We start from the raw sequence: 14,003 nt of genomic DNA, 5'->3' as shown, positions 1-14,003 counted from the left end.
ACCAACTTCCTATCCTGCATATTCATAAGTGTGGCTGAACCAGCTACAGGGATTGTTGTCTTTTTCAACATAACTGACACCAAAGCATCCACCTTTGGCATCTGCAGAAGATCCAACATGTCTTCAGGCAAAGGATACAACTTTTCCATGGCTCTGCCAACCTTCAAGTCTATCTGGAGTATCCCACTTCCAAAGTACTAATTCCTTCATAGACTTGTGGAAAGGAAACATTCTGGTCAGCTCCTTCAGGCCCCGTGTGACTGGATCCACTCCCTTGTGGTCTGAATCCGCTTGGGGCTCTTTAATACCCAGTTTATTAAGAACACACGGTTAAAGACCACAATTCCTCCCGGCAAAAGAGGCGGACCACTTTTGGATTATCCCCTTCCACAGAGGGAGCTTGATTTCTATGCCTCATCTGGGTCCATGCCGTCCAAACGAGGATCTATCACAGATGGATCCGCTGCTGGGGGTCCTCAGCTTCCAAGCTCTCTGAGCTATCACCAGCCTTCCCCTGGGGCAACTGACGAGTCAGAACTCTGGTTGCTCCACCAGAACGAGACGAACACTGCCTCTTGGCCACAGCTGGCTCCTGCAGGTCCAATGGCTTGAGATGACTATGTCCAGCCACTTTTCACCAAAAAAGCTTTATGCATTATCAAAACAAAATCAGGGGGAAAAAATCCCGATTCCTCAGGATCCTGCTCTAGGAAGTCTTCCTCATCCCCCCAACAGAGAATCCCAGGGCCCCCAATCAGCTGGCAATAGCGGTGGGGACAGGGCAGCATCCCTGCAAGCCCTATCAGTCGCAGCAGAAGGAAGACAAAATGGCTGCCGTTCCCACTGAAAACAGGAAGGCACTGTCAAGCTGCTCTGTTCCTCCCGTACTAACCATAGAGGATCACTGCCTGTTTTTTTTTAAACAAACAAACGATCCCCCAGAGATGACTGTGCTGCTAGCAGCCCATTTGTAGCACAGCCAACAACCCACAGAACGCCGAGAAGCAAAGGCCCCCGATTGCAAACAAATGGATTTTTTTTTTTTTAAAGCTTTATACTTGCTGCTACAGGCTCCGGCTGTCTAGGGAGAGGGAACTGGCCCCACCAGCTATCTCCCCCCTCAGCAGGTCAAGGATTCGGGAAACTCAGAGGTTTCCAACACCTCCCACCCAGGAACTCCTCCACAACCTACTGACCTTCAGAGAGGGCTAAGAAATAATGAACGCTTCTTTTTTTTTTTTTTTTTTTTTAATATATAAATTCCCTTCAGACTGCAGAATTTGCACCACCTTCCATCTGCTGGAGACAGAGAAATACTGACAGACTACAGGTGGCACACCATGGTAAGTTATAGTGTCAGTAAAACTTTCTCTGTCTCCATCTGCTGGAAGGGAGGCAAAACCCAGGAGTCTGGACTGAGCTGGGTACGTACAGGGAATGTGTTATTTTTTTCTTAATGTTTAACTTATTCTTGCATAGTTGAAATTTTGGAGCTGGGAAAGTGAGTATAAACTCCAAACGTTAGTCAAGAAATGAAGCAAGTTAGTCTAATAAAAAAAATATATTTTTTTTTTTGTGGACCTCTATTTCCAGCAGTTAAGAAAGGCATTCTGTAATCCTTTTAAGTAGCTTCTGGCAGTTAACAGGCTTCTGCACAGCACAGTTAAGTCTGCTAACTCCAGCATCTTGGACCATTGTTATTAATCTGTCCCCATACACTGGCTACCTTGACAAAGCCACTAGGACCCAACACAGGAGTCTGAAAGGTTGAGTTGTTACACAGGAGTTGAACATTAATCTGCAATTTGTTGGAGCAAACTATACACAGCTAGAAATTTGAATTTATAAACAAAAAATTAATCCCTTGGCCACTACCTAACATACTGTATGTCAAGATGACCAGCACCCACCTGCAGCAGTATGCTCCTGTTTCTATCACTGCAATGGTGGCAGAAATAGAAAGCCAGCATCTGGCCAAGTATCAGCACAGCTGACTAAGCTGCAGGAGGGAGCACAAAACCTCAGTACCAGAGCATGGATGATTCTACCACTACCAATGCAATCTTCTTTGCAGAGCAGAGTAGGAAGGAAACTTGGGAGCAGGTGGATAGCAAAAAGAAAAAGAAAAAAAAAAAAAAAAAAAGACTGAAGAGGACAAAAATTAGGAATAGGAATTAGAGAGATAAGGATAGGCAAGGTCATTGGGAAGGCAGCAGGAAGAATCATGGGTAGGAGCGGGAAAGGCTAGGGTCACAAATTCTTCCAAAACTCAAGTTGGTTGTCTGAACACCCCCCCACTTTGAGAATTGGAAAAAAAAAAAAAAAAAGGCAGAATACCCTCATTTTTACTTGTTTAATGAGTAACATTGTCAAAAATTACAGACAGTAAATGTCTGACAGCACATTCCTATCAAATCTAGGTAATTACTAGATTTCAGCTCCTTATGTGCCATCACTTGTAGCTCTAAGTTTTTTGGGTTGCCCCTCTGCTCCAAATGCTATTTTGCCAAGGATTCAGGAATCAGACTGTTCAAACTTTGATTTTATCTAGCAGTTTGGAACATATAATCAAAACTGCCTAGGCAACAGCAGGAGACTTGTGATGACTGAGAACGAGCTAGGATTCAGTCTGTGTTCTTGGTATGGCTCTGAAGCTCTCGCCTAGCCTACAATGAAAAAAAAAGAAACATTTTTTAAATATGCATATCTGATTCTCACTCACCTCTAATCCATCCCTCCTTTTTAGAATATCATCTATGCTGTCTTGCCAGAATCATTTGTCTTCACTCCAAACAGATCTTACAGAAGTAGGATTCATTCAAGACTCTCAGACATCTCTTCTCTTAGCCTTTCTTCCTAAGAGGGCTGCAACCTTCCCTTTGATCAATTTTGTTGCCCTTCTCTATACCTTTTCTAGTTCCTCTATATCTTTGAGACAGGGCAACCAGAAGTGCACATAATACTTACAATGTGGCTGCACAGAGTTGAGGATTTCGATGCATTATCCACAGTGACTCCAAGATCTTTTTCCTGGGTAGTTACTCTTAATAAGAACACCACCATTGTGTACCCATAGCTAAGATTCTTTTTCCCTATGTGCACTTATTTACATTAAAAGGGTGGAAAGAGAACAGTTCCCAGATCTCAGAGTAATTCTAGAGCTTAAATAGTTACATCAGTATTACTGTCAGATAATACATGCCAAAAACAGACTCATCATTGAACTGGGAACAAGGATCCATTGCCTACATCCCGTCCCTACAGTCATAGGTTCCTTACTCTCCACCACCTACTACATCACAGTTTGGGGAACCTCAAAATCAAACCACAAAGATGCAGAGTTCTATTCTCTCACCTCATCCAGGGTGCAGACTTTGTTCTCAACTTTTCCTCAGAGACATTCACTTTAAACTAAAAAAAAAAAAAATAAATCCAGGTTCATGCTGATATGCATACAATCAACCCATCTCATAAGTAGAACACTGCTAAAATTACAGTATTATAAAGCGCAACCAATTTACACAGTGTATCATATACCATTCCAATGCCCCCATCAGAGGTTATACACCTGAACTCTTTCTGCTAGGTGTGGGAGGGGGAACAAATACATCTCTCTACATTATGATTGTTGGGGGCTATGATGCATCTGTGTGTGCATAGTAAAGCCTACCCAAAGCTGGTAGCCAGACAGCCAGTCAATCGCCACTGCAGAAGGCATTACTGTAGTGAGGGCAGCAGAGGAAAAGCTGCTGGAGTTTTCCAAACCTCACCAACAGGAGAAGACAAAGCTCAAAATGACAAGGGTCTAAAATGAAGACAGAAAGGAAGGGAAGGAGAAGGCAGGGAAGGAGATGAGTGACAGAGGTAATGAGTGAGAGGAATGGGAGAAGAGAAGGATGACAAAAAGAGAAGGGAATTCAAGGGGGAAAGAATGCACACACATCCTCACACTGGAGAGACCACTGGCAGAGTTGACGAGAGAAGCAATTGGGGCTGTAGCCATAGTATTTTATAATACTTGCTTTTCAATCCACAAGCTAAGCAAAGTTCCTGTGTCAGTAATTTTTAAGTAATAACATCAGCATGATCAGACAATACATGCCACACGCTTACTCATCACTGACTCGGGAGCAAAATTTGGATTCTACCTTCCTACCCCATCCCTGTTAGTCACTGATCACATATCCCTTATTCATCTATACCCCCTCCAGAAAATTCCCATCCTTGTACTAACAAGTCAGCAAAGCAATTGCTAATAAAACGAGGTGGCTTTATCCTGAACACCTCCACTCTCAGGGAGGGGAGGGTGGCCCGGGCTGCACAATTTTGACTTGTGACCATTTTATTTATTGTACACTATGTAGACTTTATACATTTAAATTAATAGAAATGTACTCACACTCTGGATCCTTTACTGTCCTGACACATGCTCTGAGTTGATGCATTGTTGCTGTTCTGGATCCTTCAGTCACTGAAATTCACCATCTAAAGAGAAGACCTATTACTCAATATAGGTTGGTTCTCTCTCATCCACTAAGATGATAATTTTATAACAAGCTTCATACATCTGCAAACTGTTATAGGCACAAATCACACTATTTTCAAAGCAAACTTATGCATGCAAGTTTGCTTTGAAAATTATCCCCATACAAGCAACACCTGCTAGTTTGTGCAGAGTTAGACTTTTCAAAAACTGAAAAGGATGCCAGTAAATACAAACTCCAACCCCAACACTCCACTATACGTGTTAAATTTTCAAAATGGCCATTTTGCAGTTTCAGCCTTGCAGCCACCTTAAGCAACTCCCACAACACATCCACTATAAAGGCCAAACAAGCTTCCAGACTTTGTGCTTCTTTTTATGTCAGAGCGTTTTCATAGTCTGCCACTGGAATTTGTGGAACCCAAAACCTAGAGGCTCGGACCATAAAACTACTACAAATTTCTGGATGGAGCCCTAAGGCAGACACCTCAAACATCCTTTTCAGATTAATTTCCGCTTTCCGATCCTGGGAATCCTTAAGAGCCGCACAACTGTCTACTGGGATAGTGGTCTTCTTAGTAACTGCCAATACTAAAGCATCCACTTCAGACAGCTTTAGAAGTTCCAGGGCATCTTCTGGAGAGGATAAAGCTTTACCATTGCTCTGCCCACATTCAGACTAGCCTCAGGAGTATCACATTCCCTAAAATCCAGGGCCTTGACCGTTCTATGGAAGATAAAGGCCTTAGCAGGACCCCAAAGCCCCTCCAATAAAGGATCTTCCCCTTCAAGCTGCGACTCTGCTACAATCACTTTTGTGCCCCGCTCTGCCAAAACCTGTGAAATCAGATTAAAAACTCTAGTCTCTGAAAGCTTAGGATTGTCCTCCTTCGACACAGGCATTTTCTCCTCCTCTTAAGGGTTCTTTATCCCCATCGCTGTCCCCTGGATCGTTATCCAGAGGAACCTCCTCTATGCCCCCAAATCAAGATCTGGCTCAGGCTCCAGCCTCTTTCCGTGAGGCCCTTTTTCCAGGAATATCTTTATCTACTACCCTCTTCTTAGATCTAGTTTTATGAAAGGCCTTCTTGGCTATCTCAGTTGAAAAAGGCTCCTCAGGCTCAGAATCCACATCAGCCCATCTGAAGCAACTCCTGACTTGCCCCATGCAGGATCTGAAGTTCCCGTACAGGGGACACTGAGGCAGGATTTGCAGTCACATCAGCCCCAATCCCCTGCAGTGTGGGAGAAGTTAAAATGGCTGCAATTCCCGTGCTGCCGGGATCTCTTGCAATGCCTGCCCTCAGTGCCCCTGTTTTGCCCGCCGATTTCTTCACCTCAGCGGCAGAAAGGGTGGCTCCAGAGCTGCCCTCCTCACTGGTGACACAGCCCTGAACTGCCTTCTTTACTCCTGAGCCCCAGCACAGTTTCCCGTGCTCAGCAGAAGGCCCAGACCCCTCAGAAAGTGAATTGAAAAAGAGGAATCCTCCTCCCCACCAATACTTCCCAGAGAATAGAGAGATCTGGGGTAGTCTCGCTGGTGGATCTGGAGTCCTCTACAGGCTGAGGGGGACCTTGTATCGGCTCCCCCCCCCCCCCCCCCGAGCTTCTTCGCATAACAGGCACAGGGTAGAGGTCACCTCGGACTGCGCCCCTCTCAGGTAGCATGCCGGGCAGAGGACTGGACCTTTAGCTGTCTTGGACAGTGATGCCATGATTTGCGCAGGTATCCTGCACATGTGTGCATGCCGGGAGGCCTGGTTATGCGTTCCAGGTGTGCCTACGTTGTGCGCGTAGGAACTCAGTTGTGCGGATGATGGGGGGGGGGGGGAATCAGCAACCACGCGGTAAGATGGCGCCCCCCCAGGGGGTCTCCACACAGGAGGACCCTCTTGCCAGATCGTGGTCTAGCCTGGACGGGGCAACTGAACCTGAACGTACAGACGCCGGAAGGACGATCTGTGCAGCTGTCAGAGCCTCGGAGACTTAGAGAAAGTTTTCTACCTTACCTTGTCTCGGCGCTTCCCGGTCCTCTGCCAGGCAGTCTCCAGCTGCGGGGGGAGAAGGAATTACCTTCACCGCCGCACTCTGTTCTGCACCTGCTGCCTCTCAGCCGCTCCCTTTTCAGGGGGCTAAGTTCAAGCCAGGTCGGCTACCGGACAGAGGCTGCCTCTCAGCTGCTCCCTTTCCCAGGGATTAAGTCCACACCGGGACAGAGGCTTACTTCTGAGGGATCTTGGAAATCACCTCAGGAAATCTCAACTGGGGGAGGGACCCTTAGGTATCACCGCAGGAGAATGGGGCTCGTTTTGGAGGTAAGTTTGTTTCTTCTTTAAAATTTGGAGTGTGCATGTGTGTGCGTAGTCCCAAACTGCTATAGAGACGGAAAAAACTGGAGAGCACAGCCTCGTGTATGGGTATATGTAGTGCTGACGTCAGATTGAAATCTGACTCAGTCTCCAACTGCTATCAGGAGCACACTATACCCACTGGTCCTGAGTCCATCTGCTACACACTAGGAAAAACAATTTAACAAATCAACTATCAGTATTTATACTCTTTAATATCAATAATGATGTACTTAATACTTATGCATAAGCCACGCTCTGCTCACGTGATAGAACAGTCTACACTTTAGCTGATAAACAATTTATAACTACCAGTATATATGGTAATCCTTTGCTTCTAACATAACTTTCTTGTTGCTAGCCATGTCATATTTGGGACCTTGCTTTCAGTATTGGTAAGCCTAACTGCACAGCCTCTAGCATCACTAAAAGGAATTTAACTAGAAATTCCTGGATATTGCATTTGATGGATTGCCCAAAAACCTCTCAGTTAGACATTTTTGTTTAAACAGGCATTTGGCTGAGGACACAACTTGTCTCTTCTGATCTTTGTTCTATTTTGCTGTTTTTGTACTTTTTATTATGGATGTGCTTTTATAAATCACTTAGGTTTTAAGCAATAAATAAATGAATAAGTAAACGTGGTAATAGGGAGAGGATTGACTATTCAGGGGTAGAGATGTGCATTCGTCGTAGTTCGGGGGATGTGAACCACGAAACGGATTTCCCCGAATTTCAGGAAAATTCATTTTTCAGGTTTGTGCAGGGGGGGGCACATTTATTAAAAAAAAAACCAAAAAACCACCCCCCAACCCTTCACATTTACTGTATTACAACCCCCCCCCCCCCCCCGCCATCCCGATCCCTCCCCAAGACTTACTAAAAGCCCTGGTGGCCCAGTGGGGTCCCACGAGCGCTCTCTCCCTCCGGGCCATCGGGCCTGCTACGAATCAAAATGGCACAGATGGCCCTTTGCCCTTACGATGTCACAGGGGCTACCAGTGCCATTGGTCGGCCCCTGTCACATGGTAGGGGCAATGGACGGCCGTCGCCATCTTGTGCTCCTACCATGTGACAGGGGCCAACCAATGACACCGGTAGCCCGTGACATCATAAGGGCAAAGGCTATCTGCACCATTTTGAATATTGGCAGCCGACGGCCCAAGTGCAGGAGATTGCTCCGGGACCCCCGGTGGACCACCACGGACTTTTGGCAGGTCTTGGGGAGGGATCGGGATGGGGGGGGGGGGGGTTTGTAATACAGTAAATGTGAAGGGTTGGGGTTTTTTTTTAATTTAATTTGTTTTTCTGGTTTCGGGTTCCAGCTTCGTTTTTGCCAAAAAACGATCCGTGGGAAAACGCCCGAACTGAAACCCGACCCAGAAAAACAAAGCTCATCTCTATTCAGAGGGAGAGTATAGCCATAGAGAAGGACGGAGGTCAATGTCCATATGTGGTAGTAGAGAGAGGATTGAACAATACAGAATGAGAAGGGTGGGAAGTGGAGCAGAGCTCAATTCTCATACAGAGAGGAGTGGAGCTGGAGAGTACAATGAGGAAGAGGGTAGAGTTCAATTTATCTACCAGCCATACAGGTGCAGGTCAATTTCCTCTTTATAATAGCTAGATATAAATTAGTCTTTAAACTGATTATCTTGTGGTTTTCTCATTTATTTTTGCTAAATGACAGCAGTTATGCAACAATCATTAGATGTTACAGATCCTTTGTTAGCACCAGTTTTTTCTGTATAACCAAAATAAAACAAGATCAAGAATATAAATCTGAGAAATTCTAGAGCTAAAGTGGCAATAACCTATCAGCATTATTAGATCTACATCTCCACTCATCTGGACTACAAATTCCACACATTTACCTATTACAACTAAACCCCTCCCCCCTTCAAATTATAAAAACAAAAAAGCAGCCACATACGACTTCATTTTCTTCCTTTCCTCAGAATCAGGCAAATCCAAGTGAAATCAGTATGAACCAGCCCCATCTCTACTTCCAATTCTAAAATCTTTTCACTTGTTTCAGGAAATACAAGCTGGACTCATCTTCCAACGACACTGCTCATCCTACAAAAAAAAATACAAAAGGACCTTTTTATCTAACATTTCCAAATATACTGGTAAAAGAGAAATATAGTTTCTTAGTAGACAAACAGGAAACAGCAAACCATTTTCATAAAAAAATTACAAATACTCTTATCTACCCAACCTAGACAAATAAAAGGCCAAGTGTCCTGATCAGATTCATTCTACAGCTTAACCAGCAATAATACACACACATAACTGACCTGGTAGCATCATAATACAAACGACTTTTCTGTTTCCATTTACAATGCTAAAGAAGGCCTGATCCATGTTGCATCATCCACACAAGTCCTACATCAAGCAGCGTACTCTCTTCAGCGTAGCTCCAAGCTCTTGTAGGGTCCCCAAATCCAAAACATTCATAATCACGTTTACCTCAGGACCTGGAAATTATTAGAAAAACAGAATTGTCTCCTTAATCCCCAATACCCATAACACAAGAAAAGACTGCAAAATATAAATACAATGCATATTATCGACCAGAGGTCCCGGATCTCAGAGTAATTCTAGAGCTAAAGATGTGAAGACACATCAGCATTAACATCAGATAATACATGCCAAATGTAACTCATCACCGATCCGGGCATGTGTATACCACACTGCAACCTTTTGCTCAACGATCACTGTTGGCAGCAGCACGGGACTGAGCCGGCTGCATTTGCTCGTAGACAGCAAAAACTACCAACATTTTCCCCAAATCATTAAAAAGTTTTCCCAAAATAATAGATGCATTTCGTACGTAGTCCAGGCTGGACCCGGCTAGAAGCCGGTCAGGCTGAAACCTTGAAAATATCAGAAGCGCCATGTGAATTTCTAACCGCGCCATCATGGCACGGAGCAGTGCGCTGAATCAGCCGGTGCAGCGCGGCCAGCCCATCTTTTCCCTTGGTAAACCACCACGGCTAGAAGCGCAGCAGCCAGTGTTGCCAGGTTTTCATGAAAGAACAAGCACTTTTTTCCAAAAAAACAAGCCCAAAACACGTGATATTGAAACTTTATTTTTTATAGCATTTAACGCCCTCGCATATTCATTTCCCTCTCCCCACCCCCCTCCAAGCACATCTCTGGCCTCCACACACTCTCATTCCCCCCTCCGAGCACATCTCTGTCCTCCACACCCCCCTCCGAGCACATCTCTGTCCTCCACACTCTCCCCACCCCCCTCCGAGCACATCTCTGTCCTCCACACTCTCATTCCCCTCTCCCCACCCCCCTCCGAGCACATCTCTGTCCTCCACACTCTCATTCCCCTCTCCCCACCCCCCTCCGAGCACATCTGTCCTCCACACTCTCATTCCCCCCTCCCTAACCCCTCCGAGCACATCTCTGGCCCCACATACTCATTCCCCTCTCCCCAGCCCCCACACTCTCATTTCTCCCTCCCAACATACTAATTCCTTCCCTCCTGATACCTGGCTGTAGCTGCACACTCTGGATTCCTTTGCTGTTGCGCTCCAATGCTGTGCTGCTGGCCTTCCCGTTCCGCCCACGTGCGATACTGTGCTGGCTGGGTCTGCCCACAAAATGTGTGGTGTGCATCAGCAAGGCTTGTAGCTGTGCTCTGATTGGCTTACTACTGCAATATAGGGATAGGGTGCGCCTGCTATGGACAGCTTCATCGCAGCAGCAGCAGCAGCAGCAGCAGCAGCAGCAGCCAATCACTGTAACATGATTCAGAGCACAAATCCCGCCCAACAAGCCCAAAAAAACCGCGACTGGCAGAAAAAATAGCCCAATTAAAAGCAACCCGCGAATCGGAAAAAAAAACCCGCGAATGACAACAAAAAGAAGCCCAATCTCGCGGTAAATAAGCGAGATTGGCAACACTGGCAGCAGCTCACGTGTATCACGGTCCTTTATACACAGTCACCCAGTCACGCGGCAGCGATTCCCACCCATACCAAGCCCCACCGAGGCCACACACAACCGCCGCGTGCAGCACGTCCAGGGAAAGGCGCCATGATGACGACTTACGTAAATTTAACGTGCCAACTGGAACCCGCCCAGCATCTTCTCCTCCCTCCAGCTGCTCTAAAAATTTCCATTGGGTCCCCTACTATTTTGGGCGCGTATCTGGAATCAGGAAAGTGCAAGAGTGAGATCGAGACCTCCTTTGGCTAGAATGCCCCAGGCATGTGCAAGAGAGCGAGACCTCCTCTGGCTAGGATGTCGTGTGGTTTTTGGTCCTGCCCCAAATAACTCACTGCTCAAAACAGGCTTTGCTGTCTTTCTCGCATGGCTCTCAGACGCAAATAAGGTCACGGCTATACTGGAAGGCTAAATAAATAATCACAGCCAAGAAAAAGCAAGCCTTACAACGTTATTAGCACCCCATGAGTGGCAAACCGACAGCAGAAGTCATCAGGCTTTTAAAAATTATCGCGCTGCCAGCACTTGCTTGCAAAACTTTCCACAAGGGCACGTTCTCCCCCTATTTGGGGGGGGGGGGGAATTTCATTCCTTTCCTCTTGTGACTGCAGCAGAGGAAAAATATTTTATTTAACACTTTTTTGTTTTTTTATACCGATCTTCATAGTAATAACCATATCGGATATCAAGTACTTGACACTTTTTCTTTGGACATCTCCGGGGTGGGGGGGGGGTGCAGCATCAGTAGCAGTAGATTAGCCTGATTGTTGGTTAAAAACAAGAAAGACATCAATACACACAGGCCGATACAGGACACGTAAGAAAGAATGCGGTAGTGCATATTTTGGTTCACATACCGCTCGATTCAGTATTCAAATTAGATGCAAATCCAAGTGGCCTCCAAAGCATGTCAATGAAGCAGTAGGCGTGCGCAATCCATCTTACTGTATTCAGCGGTATACAGCGCCTATACAGTATCCAGGGTGCACTGCTACCTGTCATTTCAAATGTCATTCCACCAGGTAAGTTCTTTTCTACAGACCCCGCTGCCTTCAGCACACGACTGGATGTCCAAGCTGCAACCTTGGACGTCTGGCTTGGATGTCCAGCCGGGCGCTCAAGGCAGCGGGAAGGTCCATGAACGGACGCCACGACTCTCGTGGAATAACATCGTTCCTCCATGTATTGCTGATGTCCTTTACCAAACTGCCGCTTCCTCTGAAATCTCTCGCAGGTCGGGAGCCATCTCCAGGTTGGGAGGATGGGAGAAGGAGATCCCAGATCCCAAAGGTTAGCATGACCCGAGTGCCTCCCAGGCAGTGATTCCCTCCCCATCGGACGCCCTCCTTTTGGAAGCCCCAAGACCTCCGTGGCCCACGCCCACCCCCGGCCACAGAAATGCCACCCTGCCAGCTCCTCGGACGCCACAACCTCCCGCTGCCTTGAGCGCCCGGCTGGACGCCCAAGCCGGACGTCCGAGGTCGCGGCTTGGGCGTCCAGCCGGGCACTCAAGGCAGCGGGAAATTCCATGAACGGACGCCGCGACCTCCCTGCTAAACTGCGCCGCCACAGTCGGGGAGGAGAAGAAGGGAAGGTTTTCGGGGTCTCCAGCTCCCCTCTCCTCGCAGGGTGAACTTTCCGGAAAGCTGGCGCAGCGGGGGGTTGTCGCCTGCCTCTTTAGGGCGTCCCCGCGGAGAGGAAAGGGTTAACCCCCCTCCCTGACTCCCCCGGCTGCAGGGCACCGTGAATTAGAACTCTGATTCTATGCCTGCGGTGGCAGGGCAAGTGGGCCCAGATCGGGCCTTCCCAGCTGCCCGGCCCTAGAGTGAAAGGAACATGTTTTAAATGACTTTTGTGCAGAGAAGGTTGAAGGAGGGAGATCCAGAGGGGGCAAAGATACGGCGCAAGGCAGCGGGAAGCTGACTGAACACCACACTAACGCCAGGGTCAGGGTAGGCGGTAAATTTGCAGGTTAAAGACACGGCAAAATAGCTGGTTAAAAAGGCGATAATCTGGACACACGTTACTGTATCAGAGGGAATAGCTAAATGGATCATTAACATATCATATACATGCGGTGAGCAGAGACGGATACACTTCCATTTCAGTAAGCGGTAAGGACGCGTAAAATCGGATACTGAATCGTGGGTTAGCCATACGCGTCCAAAATGGGTTAAAAACAGGGTAACCGCGGCTGTGCTTTACTGTATCGGCCTGCAAGTGCGGCAGGAAGTGGTTGGCTTTCTGCTATATTGGGAAATGCGGGGAATACATAGCAGAGGCTTGTATGCATATTAAGGGGCTGGGGTGAGCTCACACTGTCAATAACTTAGAAGTCTGGAAGTTTACTCCTGGGAAAATTCTGGCAAAAAAATAAAAATTCTGCAAACTTTATATTGGTCAAAATAACACAATTTACACAAAAGTAATTACATTTTAAATTAATACAGAAAAAAGTTATTTAGAGATGCAGAATGTTAAATGTTTTGAGCAGAATTTCCCTAGAAATTCACTATAAGAGTGGCCCTTCCACGCGTTCTCTCTACTCCCCTGGCCACTTTGCTCTCTCAGACCCCAACTCCTCCACCTGCCAGTATCTTTCCCCTTCCACTCTATCACCAGTCCCAGAGTTTGACCCTGTTCTCAGTACCCTTCCCTCTCTCACACACATGCTCCCTCTCTAGTACACATACACACACCCTCATACAGGCTCCTTCTCTCTTGCATTCACACTCTCACAAGCTCCCTTTCTCTCTCACGCATACATCCTCACACAGGCTACCTATGTCTCTCTCTCATGCATCCCTTCTCACAGGCTCTGTCTCACACATACACAATCCCTTCACACAGGCTGGCACCCTCACATACACACAATCCCTTTTCCATACACACGAGCTCCCAATCTCTCACACACATACACACTCCTTCACAATCTCCTCATATATGATCCCTCTCTCTGGCACCCACACTCAAGCTTCCCCCCGTTCACCCCCCTGTTCTCACGCCCGCCCCTTCCCTATTCCACAAACCCCCTCCCCTTTCTCACACCCCTCTCCCTCTTCTCTCTCACACACACATTCACTCTCACCTGGGCCTTCATCTTTGCCATGAGCAGAGCACACTCCATTTGTGGCACATGGGGGCCTTCATCTTCGCCACGAACGGCACGCCGGGGCCTTCATCTTTGGGTGCTGCACAGCATGCCG

General features: G+C 47.0%; 1 long non-coding RNA gene and 2 other non-coding genes across 3 annotated transcripts; all 3 read right to left on the bottom strand.

Moving 5' to 3' along the window:
* Positions 1 to 2,339: 2,339 nt before the first annotated feature.
* LOC115095286 lies at positions 2,340 to 10,570 on the bottom strand. Its single transcript, XR_003857740.1, has 6 exons — positions 10,341 to 10,570; positions 9,132 to 9,311; positions 8,765 to 8,910; positions 4,400 to 4,485; positions 3,356 to 3,411; positions 2,340 to 2,666 (listed from the first exon to the last, which is right to left on the bottom strand). It is a non-coding gene; the product is annotated as an uncharacterized LOC115095286 (long non-coding RNA).
* LOC115096301 lies at positions 3,139 to 3,225 on the bottom strand. The gene has a single exon (XR_003858032.1). It is a non-coding gene; the product is annotated as a small nucleolar RNA SNORD45 (small nucleolar RNA).
* On the bottom strand, positions 9,418 to 9,508 carry LOC115096302. The gene has a single exon (XR_003858033.1). It is a non-coding gene; the product is annotated as a small nucleolar RNA SNORD45 (small nucleolar RNA).
* Positions 10,571 to 14,003: the final 3,433 nt, after the last annotated feature.

The sequence above is a fragment of the Rhinatrema bivittatum genome, chromosome 7 (genome assembly GCF_901001135.1).
Source record: "Rhinatrema bivittatum chromosome 7, aRhiBiv1.1, whole genome shotgun sequence".
Taxonomy (NCBI): Eukaryota; Metazoa; Chordata; class Amphibia; order Gymnophiona; family Rhinatrematidae; genus Rhinatrema; species Rhinatrema bivittatum.
This window is presented reverse-complemented; position numbering and strand designations above follow the sequence as displayed.